Source organism: Podarcis raffonei, chromosome 4 (assembly GCF_027172205.1).
Source record: "Podarcis raffonei isolate rPodRaf1 chromosome 4, rPodRaf1.pri, whole genome shotgun sequence".
Lineage (NCBI taxonomy): Eukaryota > Metazoa > Chordata > Lepidosauria > Squamata > Lacertidae > Podarcis > Podarcis raffonei.
The window spans coordinates 48,793,260-48,815,526 of NC_070605.1; the positions used below are offsets into that span (position 1 = coordinate 48,793,260).

The following is a 22,267-nucleotide window of genomic DNA, read 5'->3' on the forward strand; positions in this document are numbered from 1 at the left end:
TATGTTTTTATCTCATGAAAAGCTGTAATTTGAGAGATTCAGTAAATCAAGGGCAGACAGTTTAATGTCTGTAGAGCATGTCTAGCCTGCCAGCCATTTCTTCATACCTCACACGACCTCTCTTTGGCAAATCAAATCTGGTAGACATTAGGAGACCCATGAATCTAACATGGCTGACCCCTATTCTGAATATGTTACACAGTGTGGCAATACTCAGAGCACAGCAAGGTGCTTCATAGTAGAGATCAATTTAACCATCGTAAGAAGAACACTCCTGGATGAAACCAATGGTTCATCCAGTCCAGAATTCTAAGCAGTGTCCAAACAGATGCCTCCATAAACTGCACCCGCAAACCTCAAAGGAACCCACAGCTATTTGCCACCACAGTTATGTATTCAGTGGACCATAGTTTCTTAACGCGGAACTTCCACTCTGGTCCAAACTACATGTAACAATGAACGTACCACTTGTAGTTGGTTGAAATAAATTGGGTCCTCCCTTAAAGAGGGCACGTATTGCAGTGAGACCTGGAAACCGACACGCTGTGTTGTGGGTGGGTACGATTGGTCAGCCACAACATCCGATTGGTAGGTTCCCTCGTAGCTGGGTGCAATCTGGCCAATGGGACGCAGTCCAAATGGTTTGAGGGACCTATATATACCTATGCATGTGACCCAGAGCTTCCTCTTTCGGTGCGTGCATTCGGAACACCCACCCACCTCTCCCTATTTTTAGGGCTTTGCACTTGACCTTACTATGCTATCGTGTGTCGTCTGTCGTTGGGACAGGGGCACGGCAGGAATTTTCCCCACTTGGCTGATTGGCTGGTTCCATTTGGGTTTTGCCTGCTGCGTAGCAAATTGTCACAACTTGTAAGGTTGCAGATAGGCTCTGGTTCAGGTAATAGGGATGGGAGAACGCTCTTGCCATCCCTATGTGAAGGGTATTCCGTTAAAGGAATCCAGGGACTCGATGGTTTGGTCAACCCCTGAGAGGGGCTTGTGCCTGTGCCTGAGTCCAGGGGGACATTTGGGTAGCGGAGATAGCCTGTTCCAGCTTTCCACCTATCTGGGTGTTCACCCTTGGCTGACCTATGCTGGAACCTGGGGTTAGCGCTACCTGCATAGCAGGGAGATAGTCGAACCAGAGCCTATGCAACCATTCACTTTCTGTAATCAATAAACTTGTGGCCTAAATCTGCCAAAAACCAAAACCAAAATTTGAGTCAAGTGTGAATTTATTTAGGGGGGAGCTTTCTGGGTCTGAACACGCAAAAATCAGTAGATTAGCAGGCGTGGGGAAAGCCATCAGGATTGGGTTAATGGCATGCAGGAAGGGCAGAGCTAGCTGTTTCCCAGCCCACTCACAGTTACTACCTTGGCTGCATTAAGTCTCAGGATACATGCTCCTGTTGGTGCTTGTAGGAGCCATATTTGTCTAACCCTTAAGTAGGTTGGTGGTTACCACAGCATCTTGCGGTAATGAATATAAAAACATGTTATATTCTGTCATTGAATTCCACTTTCAGCAATATGGATATAATTATTGTTTGCATAAGACCATTTGAATGCTTGCAGCTATGAATATAAGAACATATTTCAAATAATATCCCATCAGTTTGGAGTCATATTCCAAATTCAGAATTATGCATATCATGATTGTTAGTTTCCATGAGATAATTTGAATGCTTAGTTTTTATTTCTGTAAATTGCAGGGGGTGGGGCACGCGTTATCTACATTTTGTTTTTGTGTATCAGATCAGGATATTTTTTTATAATGGCCAAATGAGAAAATTGGTGTAGTGACTTTAGAATTATCTCTGATCCTATGTTGTTTGAGCATAGAAATAATAACTGTTTACTGTGAATAATCTTTGCTCAGAAGAGAGGCCCAAGAATAGGCTAACGTGAGGAATGAATTACTCTTTCTTTCTACACAGCATGATCAGGTCAGGGTTGAGGGCAGAGAGGTTGGAGGGTGGTTGTGAATGCAAAACTTGGCATATGAACAAATAAAGGACTTAATGTTTCATGGCCCTAAGTATGTTGGCTTTTACAGGCGTGGTATCACTGATATTTCTAATGGAAGTAATCGCTTGAGCTTTAAAGCCAGCCTTTTATTGAAGTCTTGAAAATAGATATCCAAACAAAAATCCAATAAAATTAGCAACCTTTGAATCAAGCTTAGAAACGTGTGTGGATTTTTAACTGGTTTTTATTACCTTCATTTTCTAGGTCTTCAGGGATTTTCACCATGTAGCTGGCAACACAGAGTTCTTATTTAACCATCAGGCGTACTGCACAAATGGTAAGTTGTTTTGGCACAGCACGGTTATTACTGTGTAACTCAGTGAATATTTGCAGTACTTGCATTCGTTGCCCAATGTTTTCCTGACAAATATGTAGAAAATTACAAAGTTCCTTATTTGAATTATTTACTTACCTATTATATATTTGTGTGTGTGTGTGTGTGTGTGCATGTGTGTGTACCAGCCCTTTAAGGAGCTCCTAGTGATATGCACTTGAATTATCCCATTTTATCCTCACAGCAATCCTGTGAAGTAAGTTACATTGGTGTGTGTGGTTGGCCCTACTTTTAGGCAAAGTGAGGTTTCCCTCTTAGGCAGTGGCTTTTGGATATCGTGAGATGGAAGAAAATCAATTATTATTTATTATTGTGGCATATTTGTTCCCAGCAAGGTATTCTGGAAAGTGTTTTTTGCCTCAGGGTCCAAAATAACTTGGCCAGCCTTGGGTCCTGTGCACTTTGACTGGGATTTATTTGTATGTCAATTGCTGTCCTGCCTCAAGCAGAAAATATATGACTTGCCCAAGGTCGCACAGTGAGCATCCCTGAGAACTGAGGTTTAAGCCCATGCCTCTCTGTTCCAAATCCAGCATTCTAATCACTGTGAAACCCTGCCTCTTTCCAGGCTATCATTGCTGTTGAGGTTTATTTTGTGATGAAAAATCTTATTTGGAGCAGAATTTCTAGGCCTTGGGTATTTTAGGCACTCACTTAGGCTTTTATATGCTGGTTCACTGCCAGGTATGTTGACTTGATTCTTTTTTTCTGTATTGATCATGCACCCTGACCCATTAGCATGCTGGCCTTGCCCTATTCAAAACTGCCAGGCTTCCCCCATCTGTTGAAAACATACTTGTTGTGACCCCATACCAGTCCGAACCTCATTAACTGAGACCATCACTGGCTGGGCAATTTAAAATCACTACATCACAAGCCAGTTGTTAATCTATGAAGAAAATCACCTAATCATCACAAACCAATACTAATGAATAATCAGAGATTCTTTTAGTTTGAATATCTTCCTGATGGAATGCCGGATATGTTGAACATGAGGGCTTGACATTAGAGGTATATGAGGAGTAACATAAAAGATGTGTGATGCAACCAGTCTTAAATCTTACAGACCAGTTTCTTCCCCCTAACCCTTAATGTTCATAGTGTATACACACACTTCTGATTTTACAACTTGTCTGGGTTTCCCAGATGTTTTCACATTGTCATGAAATGGCTTTGTTGATGTCCAACATTTCCACTTGAAACTTTACAATCAAGTGGGAAATGCTCTTCTTCAGGTCCTGTGTTACACGCTCGAATGTTTGCTGATGTAGGAAGGGGGAAATCCAGCTCATAGAAAATGAGCATATAAGGGAGATGGCAAGGCTGAACGCTTCCTCCTGGCATGCTAGCTTTGGATATGTAGGAAATATTTATAAATGGACGAACATCGAGGCATGTTACTTCTCCCACTTGAATTGGCACAGTCTAGGAGGAACTGTTTTATTACTAGATTCATGTATACTACTCGAACATATAAACTATCCACAATCTTCTAGGCTGCATTAGTATCTTTGTTTCAGACTCTGCAAAGTCAAGTTCACCTGAACATGGGAAGGTTTTATCCATAAATGAGGGTAGGGGTACACATGTAGTCTCTGCCCCCCACATCCCAGGGTGTACAGGCTCCTCTTTGGCTCTTTGTGTGTGCAGCACGAAGGCCTGAAAAGAGTGTCAAAAGTGTCCTTTTGAACTTGCTTAGAAATATCCCCACATCTTAATCAGGTTTCAATGGACCATACTTGGAAACGTTCTTCAGACCGCCATGTAAAACACACAAGGTCTGGAGAGGAGCATCCAGGCACATGGGTATTGTGGGAAAGGCTTTTGTCTGTATCCCAGTGGTCTTACACATGGACAATACCTTCCTGTGTTCACTTGAACACGGCTTTTCTTGCTCTTCTTTTAGAAACATTCCTCTTTTTAAATTATTGCCTCACTTTACATTCTCTATAAACTTCTGAAAATGCTACTCACTGAAGAGACTGTCTATTCCAACCTATGATGCTGATATTTTCTATTAATTGGTTTTGAACATTTTGACACTCTGCAGGCTCTCTAATTTTAAGCAATGATTTATTTTTTCTTTAAAGACTAATTTCATATTAGTGCAGCGTTCTTATGCATTCAGAGTGATAAAATATGCTTCAAACTCTACATCTACATTTAACTGTAAGCTTATTTTGCACTCCTGTTTTTGTGTCGTCTTCTGCTTTCTGAGAGTTCTGAAAATACATTACATTTTAAAAGATCTTTTAAGTTTCCACTGACTATCTCAGGGAATTCTTATGGATATCTCAGCCTGAGCTTCACAATCATCTTTGTTTATAGCAGCCCTGCTGTTGCGGCAAAGATAAGACTGCAGGAAGTACCTCTCCAGTGTCAAAAGTCCTCAGCTTTCATTCTTGTACATTTGTGTGCCCAACACTCAACATAATAATTTCTTACTGTCAACTTTAGGCTGATGTAATTTTAGTCAAGTAATTTTTTGCTATTCATTATCATCATGAGTGCTCTTAAGGGAGTCTGGTTTCCCTACACTTGTGGAGAAGATCAATTGAGATAATCTTGGCTTAATCCCATTGCACTCTGGTTTTGTTTATTGCTTCCTTTGTTGTGAAATTTACACAAATTGCAAGAAAGACATAAGGCAGTGTGGTTATTGTTTCCGAAATACATGCAACAAAAAGGGCCTCTGAATCTGAAGACTGAATCTTAAGTACAGCATCTTGAAAATCTATTTATAGCAATTCAAATAACTAACTTTTGTGGCTAAAATCCATAAGGAGCTCAGTGATGTTGGAGTCTCTATTTCTGTCGCATATGCAGTCTATTTCTGAAAGGCTAGCATAGGATTACCATACATCAAACAGTGAAAATCTGGATAGAAAAATTGTTAAGCTTTTTTGGGCAAAGTTGGTCGAGTTTTGTTTTGTTGGCCCCCAAAATTGCAGTTTTTGAGCTATTTTTATGAAAAAAACCCGCACTGCCGAAATGGGCTGACGTATGTCTGGGTTTTACCAGACATTTGACTGATTTCCAGATACAGTGGTACCTCGGGTTACAGACGCTTCGGGTTACAGACGCTTCAGGTTACAGACTCCACTAACCCAGAAATTCTACCCCGGGTTAAGAACTTTGCTTCAGGATGAGAACAGAAATCGTGTGATGGCGGCGCGGCAGCAGCGAGAGGTCCCATTAGCTAAAGTGGTACCTCAGGTTAAGAACAGTTTCAGGTTAAGAACAGACCTCCAGAACGAATTAAGTTCTTAACCCAAGGTACCACTGTACTGCTGCTGACTGTGGTATTCCTTGTATGTCCAGGAAAATCAGGATGTATAGTGACCCTAGCTGGCATATGTGCACTGATTTTAATTACCTATATGCTTCTCATTCAATACATTACACAAATTATGGTGGCATAATTTGAAAGATATTGTAAAAAAGAAAGAAACAGAACTGACCTTTTAAGAATTTGGGAAAACCACCAAATTCGCTTTCTACATTATGCTTCCTACTATTTTAATAGCATGAGAGAATCACTGTCATGTCTAGATATGAGCAAAAATGGTCTTGTCACTGACTGCCAGTACCTTTATTAGAATATCTGTGCACTTCTATTCCCCACCCCCTTGTCATTAGTATCTCACAGAAGCCTTTTAAACGCATGACTTTCATTTCTGGTTTCCCCCACAGCCCTGATTCTGTAGGCTGCTTGCCTGCCCTCTTCCCACAGCCGTGCAGTTTTGGATCTCCAGGAGATAACTCCCCCCCAGCACTTTCAGCAGGAGGGCATGTGTTTCCTTGTTGTGGAACCTGCATAACATTTGTTCTTCCCTGTTTACAACACAAGGAGGTTGGCTTGATTTTCCACCCCCCCAAAAAAACCCCCTCCTACCTGCTTTCTTGGCTTTCCTTTAGCACACAGGGGGTCTGCAAAATCAGCAATGATCTTAATTAAATGTTTTCTCTACAGAAACAACAGGGCCTTTCTGAGGTTGAAATGCAGGCAGCAGACCTTATCACAAAAGACAAAGGCAAATATTTATCAAGGAACAAAAGAGTCTGGCTGCTTACATCTTGTTTGATTACCTTCCCCCTCCCTGCCCTTAGGGGAGATGTTTATCAGGGCCTGGTTGAGATTCTGATTGGCCATATTATCTACCAATATGCCAGTTTTGTGTGAAGGATAGAATGGCATATATTGCTTTTAAAATAAATAAAAATCATACCCTGGTTGTTGATATTTGGTCACTTTGTATTTGGAGAAGATGTACTGGAGAAGCAGTGAAATTGCTGCTTGCGAGGTGGTGTGTTGTTCGATAAGCACACATAGTGCAATGAGACTGAGTGTTTGCGGGGGGGTGGGGAGGGAGGCTCATTTAATTTCATTGTGCACAGGTTGTACAATGACAATAAAGGTATTATTATTATTATTATTATTATTATTATTATTATTTGCCTTCAGATGGATTTAATACTGATTTGGAGTATGCAGCTGGAGTATGCTATAAATGTGATTTTTATTGTAAACATGATCAGACATCTTTTAAAAAACTTAATCCACCTATTCAGTATAGATTTTAACTATTTGCTTTTTTAAAAAAGGTAGGCAGTTAATAATAAAACATTGCAGGATGATCTAGCCTAGTTGGTCACAATATGAACTATGGATGGTGATCTCAAAATTGGGATGGTCTAAGCAATCCATGTTCCATGAGCATCAACATTTCTGCACACAATCATATCTATTTATCTATGAATAGATGGTGCTGGGGAGCCTAACTTACAGTGTCAGTCGGGCTATTAGCTGCATCTTATTTGTTGCATTGTGATTTTACTATTCTATTCTTTTAATATGTGCATGGACTTGAGACAGATTGTAATACAAACAGCTCTGTAAAGAAAATAATACAAGAGAGTGGTAGCAGTTTCTCCTCTTAAAAATTGCTTTTGAGGCATATAAAATACATGTATATAAAGATGTTTTCTGCACTGAACCATCAGTTCATTTGTATATGCTATAAGTAACAAATACTATTAAAATATGCATGCTTTCTTAATGAACAAAAGTAGTTTGACAAAACATTTAATGAAACATATTTTTTGATTATGACATTAATGTGAAAAGCACTTAACATTGTATCATTTATAATTGTAACTACTTTGCAAATTGTTACTGTTAAACATCAGAATGCATTGCTGTGATTAGACAGCTCCATTAGGTGGCATACTTATGTGTGCCTGTTGCAACAGAGTGAAATATATTGCTGTGGAAAGTTCAAAGTATCTTGTTAGGATTTGTCTTAATTTTGCTGTATTAAAAAGTTTAAAACTCTATGGATAGTATTCATCTAAACAGTTCCACTTCTGGCTGTAAAGCAAAACTTCCTCTCCCTCCTTTCTTCTTGCTGCCCGCCCCCTAAGTTCTGGGAATTGCCCCGATCAACTGGAAAACATTTAGAGGAGTGTGTGGTGGGCACATAGAGAGAATAAATTCAGTTGCATAAACAAAAGTGCTACTAGTGGAACCATTTCATTGAATATCTCTCTATAGCAATGCAGCTTATAAGGATGCAGGTGTGTTTTTAGGTTAGGACAGAAAACATGATACTGTGTTATCTACACGTTTAACATCTTCAGACAATGCAAACAAGAAAAGTTGTATTCAGTGAATGGGTCTAGTTCTCATAGAGGTAATAAATCTATGTCAGGACTGTACCACTTTAGAATGCAGATTGAATTCATAGGATGGATTGCAAATGCATGCAAACAAACAAAACACTGTACATGGAAAATTAGATGGCAAGAAGAAAAAAAGAAGGTTTTTGGCTTAGTATTTTTATGACGTGCTTGCCATCTATGTGCAGGGATGATTTTTCATAAAGATTTCACTCCAACTAGTCACCTGCTACAGTTTGATGCACCAACTCTATGAAAAGGAGGCATAATTTGACCATTTTGCTTTGGCGTTTTCTATTAAATGTTGCAAATGAGAATAAATTGGGTGTTTTTTTGAAGTAACCTGGACATTCTTGACATTTACTGAAAATATTGGTTAATATTGTGTCAAACATTTTGTTCTGAAGATTTATTAATGTCAGTATTCACTTGGAAATTAGATTAAATTTGGGAATTGAGAAGGGTACTTGACAGTTCTTGAGATTTGCTTGTAATTGTCAGTAGGCATGATAAAATTGCCAGTAAAACATTCACTGTGGTTCTGACAATCAGCATAAATATACCTTTAGCCATTCATTTTTTCAACAATTCTTTCAACATTGCATTTGATTCCAAAAATAATCTATGCCCTTATTTATTATTGAAGAATTATATATACTCTTCTGTTTCAGCTACATCCTAAGTTAACATGACACCATGCATATGTTTGTGTCATGCCGTATCAGTGTTCTGTATATGTTGTCTAACAGATCATTTTAGTTAGGGCTTTTAGCCATAATGGTGATAAGGATTGTGTGCAATGCTGTTTTTTTGCATCTGTTTTTTAACAGAGCTGAAAGCTTATCCAGGCTATCTTAGTTCAAACTGCTATCTTCTGTTGAGGCCTTGTGACAGGAAGCAGCCATCCCCCATCACTGTACAAAAAGGAGAGTTATTGTTTAGAAAGTTCAAGTTTGTTTTACTAAAATGTGGGTTTAAACTGCTGTTCGCCTTTGACCTTTAAAGAAAACACATAGACACAATTATAGTTTACTAAGCTGCCTTGGAAAGAAGCATCATGATTGCATGCTATTTAAAAGTTATAGTGCTCACGTCTTAACGCTCTGTAGTAATCAGTGCAAATGGCTAAAAACTAACATAAAACTGGTATTGGTGATATTAGATGTAAGTTTGTAAGAATACAAATATGTACACAAACACACACACACACACACACTACTACTACTACTGCTACTACTACTACTACCAAAGAGTAAAAGGTTTGCTACTGGGACTATGTAACCACTGTATAACCAGATATGAAAGTGGGTTGATGTACAATGGTTGGGAAGAACAACCAGTCCACACACAATAGCCAATATGTGATATTTCACTTTCCACACACTTTCTGCTGGAAGCCAGAAGCCTGTGAAGATAATAAATCATCTGGAAGACCAATTTCATGCATTCAGTCAAGTAATAACCAGATCTATGATGCATCAAGTGAATAACTCAACCTAAATAAAAGTGTTTCAGTAATAAAGAGGGGTGGAACATTTTATACTAAATTAGAATTTTCAGTGTTTGCTTCATGATGCAGTTAGATTTTGAGGGGTTTTTTAAAAAAAATTGAAGTAATGGAAACATTCTGATGAACACGACTGCTTTGGCACTCTTCCCATATTTAACAGCATGTAATGTTTATGTCATAATGTTTATTTGGCAAAGATATCTGCAGCACAACATGCCTTTTGATAGTTGTGGCAAGTACTATAAAATATATGTTGGAATGATCTTAGAACAAAATGTGAATGTTTTGAAACTCTTGCCTTTAATCTCCACATCTTTTCTTTTGTATTTTTATACCCCTGACTGCTTATTTATCTTTAAACTTAAAGGTGTGGTTTGACATACATCAATCTTCCTTCATTTTTGTGGTCCAGCACATTTTCTAATAATATGGTTACTGTGTAGGGGGAGGGTTGCCAGAAACTACAGTACAACCAATAGAAGAGTACAGGGAAAGGAGAATCTTTGTTAGTAGTAAGTAATTGGTGCAATACAGGTTTGTGTTTGCACCTTGTCAACAAGAAATTTGTCACTCAAAGACACTACAGTATGCCATATGTTCAGTGTTTTATGCAATATGCTCAGCACAGTAGCATTACAGAAGAAGTAGCATTGGGAGAAGAGCAATAACTCAGTGATAAAGCACATGCTTTGCACCCAAAAGATTCCAGTTCCAGTCCATGGCATCTTCCGGCAGGGCTGGGAAAGACTGGATCCAGATCGCATCCACCTGAGAATTTGCAAAGAACTCACATGTAAAATCCCTAATCTTCTAACAAGAATGTGTAACTTGTTCTTCAGATAGCCTCCATACCTAAGGATGGGAAAATAGCCAATTTAACACAATTTTTAAAAACAATTGTGGGGAGAGCCTAGAAATTACTGAGCCAGCATGACTTCTGCACAGGCAAGCCGTGTCTCACAAACCTATCATTTATCATTTATTTATTAAATTTGTATATCACCCTTTATTCGAAGAGCACAGGGTGGGTCACAACATACAAAATGAGAACACAGAATACATAACCAAAAACCAATGATCCCACTTTCACAAACACAATAAAAAGGCCATAGGTTGCTTAATCAGCAGCCAAAGGCCTGGTTGTAAAGAAATGTTTTCACCAAACTATATGTAACAAAGGCACCAGGCGAGCCTCACTGGGGAGAGCATTCCACCATAGACACCAGACTATGCGGCACCCTGGGTTCCCACAAATTATAAAGGAAGGGGTGCCCCCCCGATTCCACTTGGTGGCATGCACACGCCACGGGACATGTGTGTGTCACATTGGCACGCCCCTGCATCATGCATCAGTTACATCAGCATTCTGCGGGTGTACTGACATCACACACACATGCTTGCACGCCTCGGGCACCCGCTGTCGGGGGGGCAAGGTGGCATCCCTGCAATCCACAAATGGGGAGTCACTTTAGAATAGGCCCGCTGTCATGTTGTCACCCATCAGACCTCTCGTGGAAGGGAGTACACAAAGAAGGGTGTCAGATTATGATTGCAGAGTCTGGGTCAGTTCATATGGGGAAAGGCAGTCCTTGAGGTACCCCCAAGATATCGTGATAGTGGTTTCATAATATTTTTTTTTTAGTGCAAAAATCACTATTCAGGGAAAACCGTGAAGCCAGCCAATGCCTCTACATAGCTCCATCCTTATTTCAGACATTGTGATATATTGGTATATCACGATGTTTAGCTGTGATATATCACAGTATTCAAAATCAGATATCACCCAGCCCTAAACTTGGTTTGTAGTAGATAGCTCAAACTTTCCTCTGGTGGTCCACAAGCTTCAGGCTGTCTGTGGAAAGGGTGCAGATAATGATGAGAACACAAGGGATAGATTTAAGACACTGCCTTAGGATTTTCTTAATTTTAATAGTGGTGCAGGCACCAAAGAAAGACGTTTATGTGTTTTAAAACCCCAGCAATTTTTGAGTGGTTAGTCCAAAAAAAGTTAAAATCCAAGTACATAAAATAACCCAGAAACAGGAGTTAGAGGGTTTCTTGTGCTGCTGTGTTGCTCCAGAACAGTGGATGAGTTAGCACACTTTTTAAAAACTGGTGTAGAAAATTTGGTTATAATAAACATATATTTCTAGGGCCTCTTCATATTTTGTTGCTTGACTAAATTACTTAGGTATTCGTTCAAATTTCTTAATATTAAATTCCCATTGTTTACCATTTGTAGGCTTATTTTTATATTAAATTCCAACGGTTGTCTTCTAATCAAAAGGCTTGTGAAGACTATAGCTCCATCTTCCTTTGTTTTAACAGTTGTGGGTTTTGTGGCACCTACTAAAATATCCTCGAACAACTCCTAGTGTGTGTTAACAATAACTCTATTGAAGTTTCATTCCCAGGTCACTGTGGCAGCCATTGCTTTTAAGCAAAGGAAAACCTCTTTTAAAGCCTGAGTATACAGATTATTGGCTCTTGACAAAAAGGAAATGAAGCAAGATCAGGATTTATGTTGTGTTAGGAAATAACCATTTAGTTGCAGGTTCCATATTTTATTATGGATTATTGTGCTTAAAATTTGTGTACTGTTTTCGAGAATTCTAGGCTAGTTTTGCTACTGGCTTTGGTTTCCACAAACAGCTTTTACGCTGAAGTCACCCATATTTAAGCTTTCACTTGCACAGATGTTTAACATGCTGTGGAGGGAACCTAGCAGCAGTAGACAACCATCAGGAGGGAGAAGCATTGGATGTCATGCACTTGACCTGATTCCTTGACCAAAGGGGCACAGGGTCAGATACTGGGAACAATTCCAGAGAAGCATTATAAAAAAAACCACACACAAAAACACGAAACAAAAGGATGTAGGACATGAGTAAGTGAAACGCTAAGAAGCGAAAATAAAGTATAAGTTGTTAGCCCAGTAAGAAGGGGGGGGGAGCAATAAATAAATTATGCAACATTTATATGTAAGAACTTGGTGATCTGTTACTTTCTAGTGAATACGTTCTGTATAAAAAATAAATGGTGGCTATAAATGATGGGCTGCATCATTTGAATATATAATCAAAATCTATTTGCTTAGTATCTTTTTTGAGATACTTGAATATATAATCAAAATCTATTTGCTTAGTATCTTTTTTGAGATACATTTATTATATTTCTCAGTATCTTTTTTGATTTTTTTAATTATCAGTGGTTGTCTTTTACAAAGCACCCTAGGTAAAGGTACCCCTGACCATTAGGTCCAGTCGCAAACGACTCTGGGGTTGCGCGCTCATCTCACGCTATAGGCCAAGGGAGCCGGTGTACAGCTTCCGGGTCATGTGGCCAGCATGACTAAGCCGCTTCTGGAGCAACAGAACACCGAAACCAGAGCAACGCATGGAAACGCCGTTTACCTTTCCGCTGGAGCAGTACCTATTTATCTACTTGCACGTTGATGTGCTTTCAAACTGCTAGGTGAGCAGGAGCTGGGACCGAACAATGGGAGCTCGCCCCGTTGCGGAGATTCGAACTGCCAACATTCTGATCGGCGAGTCCTAGGCTCTGTCGTTGAGACCACAGCGCCAACTGCGTCCCTACAAAGTACCCTATATAATTCTAGTGTGGTGGGGTTTTTTTTGGTTTTTTAGGTAGCATAGCCTACTGTATTTGCACATCTGGTGGAGTGGCTGTGATTGTGCCGTAGAAAGTTCCCTTGCTCAAAGGTCACATTGGCAACAAATTTACTAGGATGTTGTATGCTAATCAATATTCAGTATTTTATCCCTTCTCCTTAGCCCAGAATTTGGTTATGATAATACTCTCCTACCTGGCATGGTCATTGCAAATGTTGCTGCTGCAATGCATGTGAAGCTCTTTAAACACTTGAAGTGAGCTGTAAATAGGCTATATAAATTCTAAGTGTTTTTATTTGATGGCCATTGAACCATTTTGTGTTTCAACAGTTGTGGTAAACATCAGTATAAATTATAAAAGGAAAAGTCACATTTTCAATACTTTTATGAATCCCAAGCTGTTGGGGAGATTTGGCCTGATTTTTCCTTTCCAGATTGTTGTTGATGTCACAAGCTAAATTAGAAACCTTTGATGAGAAAGAGGGAGAGGAAGAATATATATAAACTAAGAGCCTTTGAAAAATTCATAAAGTGGGATATAAAAGGGAATAAAATGAAATTATAAATAATAGTTTGTGTGGCTTTTTGAAATGAAAGTTGCTGGCCAGGGGGTGTTGTAACTTGAATGTCTCACTAGAGATCTTTTCCAGATGACCTTGTACTCTCTAAGTTTGACAAAGCAACACATGATGTCACAGTGCACAAGAGAAGGAGATATTTTGGGTTTGTAGACAACGAGGCATCCAGCTTTAGAGATTTTATTAGTTTGATGTCATTTCAGGACTAAGTGGAGGTGAAGAAGTTGAAACTGAATCATATCAAGATAGAGGTACTGTTAGGAGCTCTGGGTGAGGATGTTTGTGCTCCATTTAGTGTTACAGGGTGTATGCCTCTGAATGTCAAAAGCTCAACAACTTTGGTCAATCCAATGGTTAGATCACTGCCAGTTTTTTTATAGTGGGAGTAGATCACAGTCTCTTGGGAGTTGGACATGACTGTTCTAGTAGGTGCAATGAGTTTCTTGCACAGAAAAATTAACCAGTTTCTTCTGTGAGAGAAAAAAAATACTCACACAACCCCACCCTTAAACGCAGGTAATTTTTGCAGTCAGTGTGCATGAGATCCAGATTGAGAGGCTACCATGGGAGCAAGGGGTTTGAACCCTGTGTTCCCCATGGTGGCCTCGTCTTGAGCACACCCTCACTTGCAATTTAGTTTGCCAACTCAGAATTCCTAAGTATGTGATGATGCTTCAACTAGAGCACTATTGCCCTTTGTTTCTGATAAAGCTTAAGCTGATCCATAAGCCTATGGTGTAAGCATGAGAATCACCTATTTATTTATTGTAAAAATGATCTCATTTGTTATTATTACATGTTGTCGACATCTTATGCCATAGACTAAAAGTTACTATTGAATAGTATCTGACTCCCCTCCACCCACTCCATGTCCTTTCTTGCTGCCCTTTCTCATCACTTACATTCCCTAGTTCTGGCTACAGACCGCATTCATGCTATCCTGAATTACGGTCTTATCTAGCATTTCTGCCAGCAGTCTATTTGTTGATCAATTACATTGATTTTCAGGTTTAAGGGCAAGGTCTAATTGCATAACTCCACACATGAGCTACACTGCTGCTGCTGTCTTTGAATATCAGTACTGTATCTTGGGAGGGCCATCCGTGCTCCTGGAGCATCAGCTGAACAGGTCAACGTTTTAAAATATTTGTTTTGTTAATTTGAGAACTTTTCAATTGTCGCAATTGTGAATTAATTCTAAATCAAACTTAGTTGAGCATTAGTGCTGCATTTTGTGCACAATAATTGTACTTATCATGCAACAATCACAGTAGTTAGAAAGCTTTCTGTCACGGAAAGAGGACTTCCTTTCCTGTAAATAGAGGAGCTGTCAAGAGGAGAGAAACTTCTTACCTGATCACTATCTTTTGAACTGATCAGGTAGTGTAATTCATTAATAGCCCTTTATGCTTTCACTACAGCTTCTGCATCAACTTGAATTTGCTCTTATTCCTTTCTTGTAAAGGGCCATGACTGGGTCAGGCCAATTCTCCTAAGTTCTACAGTACTGGCTATTCTTTCTTGCTCTTTTCAACCAAAATCTGATAAGCAAATATACTATTAATTAGGAGTATTTGCTTCTATAACTCTTCCTTCCAGTTTCTATTTAATTCATCATTTGGCTTATTTGATGTTAGGTCAAAATTTTGAATTATTACTTTAAATTTACTTTAATAGTGAATTATTGTTATTTTGCTTTGTTTCTGTGTTTATTAGAAGGCACTGTTATTCCCATTGCTATACACCACTTCTAAAGGGAAAAAAACACACAGCCCCTGAGTTTAGCAGTGGGCATAGAAAGATGTGAAGGACGTGTTTGCAGCCAGAGGCCCCATGACTACCAACAGATATGTTTTATAAAAAATGGCACTGGTGACCTTTTGTTTGGTGGTGTGCACCAGGCAAAAAAACTTTTCACATGCAGTGCTTGCTGGGGCCACATTTTGGTGCTTGGCAACAAATTTTGAAGGTGATGCCTATGCATGATTACCTTTGATGTATTAGTTGTAAAACAGGAAATGGAAAGGAAAGGAAGAAAAAAGTAGGATATTAACTAAAGCATGCTACTGTATAGTATTTTATGACATTATTGTGCAAATGAATTAGGTTGATTGAAAAATTATACTTTGACAGCCTTTATACTGTATTTCTAATGGTGTTCAGTCCTAGTGATTTCTGAGGTCAGATTATTTAGTCGCTTTTCTGAATCTAAACAAATCTGGGTCTAGTTGGAGCCTGGATGAGAGATCACCTGGGAATCCCATTCACTTTGTCTTGCCTTCTTTGAAGAAAGTTGGGATATAAAAGCTCTAAATAAATTCTGTTCAAGAACTCTCCTCTCAGCTTCATTTGCTGGTATTTGAGTGCCTTGAGAAGCTGAAATCCTACCTTTGCCAATTTCAGCTGAATAACCTTCTGATCTATGGTTTGAAGGGTAGGTGGAGTCAAAGCAGCTTCTGAAGTGTCTGGTAACCAGGCTGATTTCTCTCCGAGACTCTGCCTGTTCTGAATAACAATATTTATTAGCCAGAAATTCAGGTTGAGGGCTGCTGCAAAGGAGACCACATTCATTCATTTTATAGTTGGCACAGATCAGTGAAGTATATAACTTACCCATGATGCAACTAATTTTAAACTATTTTGTCTAAGGGATATATATACAAGTTGACCTTTTTTTTTTTTACAAATTCCACAATGTGTAATAATAATGTTTAATAGGAAAAGGAGGACAGTGTGTGATAGGCCCCGTTTTCTGATTGATAACTAGGATACTGTGTTCATTTTTAATTAAACATTTTATCTTCATGTAGTCTATTATTGACATTCTTCATAATAAAGCTGATAAGATCTTGACCCAGACATCAGTAAAGAATATATAGCTCAATATGCAGGTCCCTTCAGAATTAAGAACAAGATTTTCTAATTTAATTTTAAAACCTTGTGTAGTTTCATTCCAATATATTTGGTTTCTGTTCAGTTGTTGTACCTTGAGATGTCATAAAATCCTTCCTAACATTAGCTCAATATGTATGGTGGAATGGCTGATAGAGTGGCAAGAGCTTGATTAATGTGGTTACAATTAGGTTAAATGATGAATATGAATAATTTGGATGAATAAGTGGAAAGGAAATTCTGGGATATTCTTCTCAGGACATTCAGGGATGTCAAACAATTGTATTATTTTCATGTGATCATCCAAATTATATATATGAATAATTTGGATGATCACATGAAAAGAATACACTTGAATACACTTTTTAGGCTGTTATTAGCTGCCTTGTCTGCTTAATAACCTCTTAACTCAGAATGCAAGCATTTATGTTAATCTCTGTGTCTGTTTATAGAAATATTTCAGAATTCACTAAGCTTAACATTATTTTGGGATGCAGGTGGTGCTATGGTCTAAACCATTGAGCTTCTTAGGTTTGCCGATCGGAAGGTCGGCTGTTCGAATCCCCGCGACGGGGTGAGCTCCCGTTGCTTGGTCCCAGCTCCTGCCAACCTAGCAGTTTGAAAGCACATCAAAGTGCAAGTAGATAAATAGGTATCACTCTGGCGGGAAGGTAAACGGTGTTTCCATGCGCTGTTCTGGTTCGCCAGAAGTGGCTTTGTCATGCTGGCCACATGACCTGGAAGCTGTACGCCGGCTCCCTCGGCCAGCAAGGTGTTATGTACTAAGCTTGGATCTTAGAACAATAGGAAAGTAGGATCCTAGAATGCAACAACTGATTGGCTTGCAGGAAAAGACCAATCAGGCTCCAAGAGTAAGTTAATCAGCCTATTAGGCTGGTAGGATCATAGAATGCAACAACTGATTGGCCTGCAGGAAAAGACCAATCAGGCTCCAGGAGGGAAGCAGAATCAGCCAGTCAGACGGGACTCATTGTTTAATAATGTATATAAAAGCCTGAGGTTTGGGGGGCAATTATATCACTGTTTTACAAGCTGCAATAAAGAGCATGAAATCACTACAGGACTCTGAGTATATTTCAAAAGCGAGATGAGAGTCGTTCGCGACTGGACTTAACTGTCAGGGGTCCTTTACCTTTAACATTATTTTAATTCCCCCCCCCTTGATATTTTTCCTCTTTCACTCTTACTTAGATCACTTAAATCTATTTTTTAAATGGTGCTTAGCAATGCCGATCAAAGAAAATTAGCCTTATTACCAGGAGCCAAGCTACACCAACCTGGGGGTGCCACCTCACCTTCAGGATTGTGTGTGCCCGCTGCTACAAAACAGATTTGCGACGTCACACGCACACGCCTGCATGCAGTACGTGTGACGTCACATATACGACATGCAATGTTACATTGCATTTGGGAAGGGGGCCTCCTCCAAAAATGCAAAGCAACATTGTGCATGGAGTTTGTGACATTGCACATCTGCGTTGCAGCAGGGTGGCTCCTCTCCCTCCTCTCTGCAGCCAGTGAGCAAGGCACCCTTTTCTGCAGGGAGGGGCTCAGACGCAGAGGCAGAGAGATTCTGCCTCTGCATCTGAGGCTCCCCCCCCCAAAGGGTGCCTTGCTCGCTGGCTGCAGAGGGTGGAGCTGAACTGCTTCTCTCTCAGAGGCAGCACCACTGCCGCCTACTGCCTTTTCTCGTTGACCTTGTGGGTGCCCAGCCCCCATGATTATATTATTGTGGGTGCCCAAGTACCCACAGCTTCCCAGGATTGGCTCCTATGACAGCAACAGCAATATCACAAGCTGCGGGAACGCTCCACATCAGATTGCCAGTGGGCTGGAAGTGGGGTGGGATCAGCTACTTAAATGTTTCTTTCTTCACGTTAAAAACGAACACCCTCTTCACATAATATATTAGGTAGAAGCATCCTAGGCCAGCTCAAGTGGTGCAGTCCTGGACCACCGGCTTTGAACGTGTTGTCTTGTGTACGTTCTGTGATATTAAGTGGAAAGTAGTATTGTGTAGGCCCAGGTCTTTTGTCTGCTTTGTTTGCTGTGTCAGGCATTGCTTCACGTATAATTTCAGGCTTTTCTTAAGGCCAGTTCACAATTGATTGCCTCTCACTGATACATACTGTGCTCATGTAATAAGAAAATGTCATCCATAATAACTGGCCTGTAATAGCAGTTTTTAGAGCTAAGTTATTACTCATTAGTTTCAGCGATAAAAGGAAAAAAACAGGGTTGTGTGCCTGGAGCATTAGCAAGACAGGGAATGCTTTGCTTTCTCCCACTCACTATTTTGTCCATTTAGGATACATTCGTTTTTAATTACTTTTTAAACTAGCAGATACCCAAGTCATTTCACATTAAAGAAATATTTCTAAGTTTTTAGCAGCAACAGCTGCATTGTGACTTATTATTCCCTAATAACAAAATCATATTCACACAATCAAGGATATCCAGGGTAGTTTTAGAAGTTGTTGATTCTAAGTAATGAAAACTAGGCACTCTTGTTTACAGATATTTTAATCATATATCTGATTCATATTATCTTGGATCATTCTTAGATCATTCTTAGATAAAAGGAAAGTGAATCAAAATCCTTTAATTATTTATAGGCTCTTTCTTCACTTTCAACTCTCCCTCTTAATTTCTATAAATAAACCAGAGTTCTAAGTGAGTTAAGGAGTTGCAATGTCAAGGTAACCAAATGTGTGAACAATGCCTTGATTTTTGTCATTCACGCTGTTCTTTACCATTTTCCTGAAATGAAAGAAAAGGAAGTCAAAAGTGTACCTAACTATCCATGATCTGTACTGTCTTTCAGTTTTCCTCTGAATCACTTCTTGATTTCCAGAAATTGGTTGGAAAGTGAAATAAGTGAAAGTGTAGGAATTTCAGAGCTGCCAGTAGGACAAAAAATAATATCTATTTTATCTGTTTATAAGGAACAAATAACATATGACCTTTTGCTTCTCTTTACCCACTTTTTATTTTGAAATAGTATAGAGATTTTAAATGTAGTGAGATCTTTTGAACAGGCTACCACATCTTTACCTATCATGGTAAGCAAACTGCTTCCATCGGGTGAGTTCAGTTATCTGAGACTTTGTTCTAGCCTTGGAACTGTAGCGTTGGGTGTGTATTAACCCTTCTCAGATGCAAAGCTGGACAGATGCCTGAGATTGGGAGGTGGTCTGTTTATTGGTTTAACTGTCATATGGCCAAGGAGCTCCAGGGGTAAGCAGCCAAAGACTCCCTTTCTTTCCATTAAAAACTGATGCATGAAGGCTGCCCATATGACTGCCATTGGCAGAAGCGTTCTGGGCTCCTAAGCAGATGAAGGGCCAAAGAAGCCCCCTTACCTCTTTTTCCTGTCCCAGAGCAGCAAAGAGTGGTAGATGAGGCATTCAGCAATGCAGGGAGTGAAACCATTCCTGAGAAGAGACAGGGGACTTTCCTGATTCTGGCCCCACTGAGTTTCCCAGGTGCCTGGACCAGGTAGGAACCAGATAGTCAAAAGAAGTGGGGGACATGTTTCCTCCTACTTGGCTGACACACCCAACTTAGCAAGGGAACAGACAGGGCCAAAGTGCCTACAGTTTTTGGAGTGGGTCCATAGTCAGCCGAAAGTTATAGACGTTCAGTTAGAAAGTTATTCAAAGCAACTGAATTTCTACAAATAATAATTACCCAACATATTTATTAGCAGGCTACCAGCTCCCCAAGTTATGATCCATTAGACCAAATGCAGTCTATGAGTCAGGTGTGGTGGTCTGCTAGATGTTTGACAACCCATCTTTCTTTGCAATTACAGGCAAAACCCCTTTATTGAGCTCTTGTTAGACCACCATACATCACTGATGAGTTACTTTTGGCTTGGTGTTTTAAGCTATTATTATTATTATTAGAATTTGTATACCGCCCTATACATGCTGAAGAATTATCCCAGTCCCATCTTTCTGCATCTTACATTGTTTACAGAAACCCTTCTGGTCTAATCTCCAGTGTCTATTAGGACATAACATGTCCCAGGGAATGTTCTAAAGGCACATTAGGTCACCACCTTGCGGAAGCTAAGCAGAATTGGATCTGGTCATTGCATAGATGTGTGTGGCTACTTGAGAATCACATGTCCATTACCTTGAGTTACATGGTAGATGGTATATAAATGTAAGAGACTAAATAATTAAAATAATAAATGTTAGCTAGGCTTCCTGAAACCCTTCCCAATATTCTTTGTCCGACTTTATAGGCCCTTAATGTTTCATAAAGCAGTTCAAGATCTAAGACTGTTTTGGAAGTAAGGCAACCTTCATGGTTAGGAATTACTTGCAGATAAGGTACTAAGAGTAGATCTGAAATAATTTTCATATGAGTGCCTAATGCAACCAGATTTGAACATTTAATATGGAAACATATATGAAAACATAGCCTATCATGTGTATACTTCATTCATGACTGGAATGTTCCATGAAGACTATTTCATAATTCGAAGGAAACCTAGTGGCTGTCATGCATCTTTTATGCACTAGTTACTTGAGTTACATTTTCTCCTTAAACTGAGAGCTATTTTAAGATGGAGATGGAGAATGCAATTTAGAGAGCCAGGCTCAAAGTATATTGTTTAGAATCTTCAGTCACTCTCCTTTTGTTCTACAATTGATCACTGGCACCCCCTTTAACCCTTATTAAGGGGTAAGAGAGAATTCATGTTTTCGTTCATCGGCCCATCCCTCTGAAAAGCGTTCAATATATTCAAACAGTTTGCAAGGAGCAAAGCCAGAAGAAACAAGAGGCCCAGTTAGTTCGTGGCAAGGTTAGGAAGAAGCATGTCCGCTACGTAAAGCAAAGAATGGCTCTTGTTCCTGCACAGTATTTGCACCAGGCAACCAAGTTAATTGTGCGATGGCCCTTTTCTTTGCTTTATACGTGACCTTGCATTATCTTTGTGGATCCATAGTTTTTGACACCTAGTGTCAGAAAGCAATGGGAATTTCTTCCATGCAGTTTTATCAGCTGTTGAGAATTCATGTAAAAATTGAAAAGTGTTTTCTGTTTGCTGAATGATGTCCACAGCAGTAACGTCTGAGAAAGGTGAAGTGTTTGCTATTCTAGTTTCTTTGTTGCTCTCTAAATGCTTTCTTTTGTGTTTGCTGTTTTCTTCGTCTAGTTGTTGTTTTTAAAGGCGAACTCCTCACCGGCTATCAGGTGGTATGATGATGGGGTTGGGTATGCTAAGGAGTAGGAAAGGTTAGATGGCATAATTTCCATGAATGCGGGAGAGGGATGCCTAAAAAGAGAGAGAGAGAAAGATAAAGAAATTTTGTTTTTCTGAGCAGGAGGATTCTCTGCATGACTTCTCCACTGATGGGATCATGTGCTTTTCAGGCTGAGATTTTATTAACAATTCAAATGGAAATTGAGGGCACAGGAGGAGCAGATTCTCACATAAACTTGATCTGTCCATGAATGCTGCTCTCTGTTTGCACTGACCCTGCCTGGCTTAAGACACTGCCTGTGAGGCCTGAGAGCCAGACACAAAGAAAGAAATGAAAAGCAAGCACATTCCAGTAGTCTGCACAAAGGCAAT

The 22,267-nt window shown here is 39.5% G+C and overlaps 1 long non-coding RNA gene across 4 annotated transcripts in view; it reads left to right on the forward strand.

Annotated features, from left to right (window-relative positions):
* Positions 1–22,267, forward strand: part of LOC128412928 (uncharacterized) — a 230,748-nt gene that overhangs the window by 92,985 nt on the left and 115,496 nt on the right. For all 4 annotated transcript variants that reach the window (XR_008330194.1, XR_008330193.1, XR_008330196.1 and 1 more), the window contains one exon: positions 2,236–2,308. This is a non-coding gene — a long non-coding RNA (uncharacterized LOC128412928). The remainder of the gene's footprint in view (positions 1–2,235; positions 2,309–22,267) is intronic.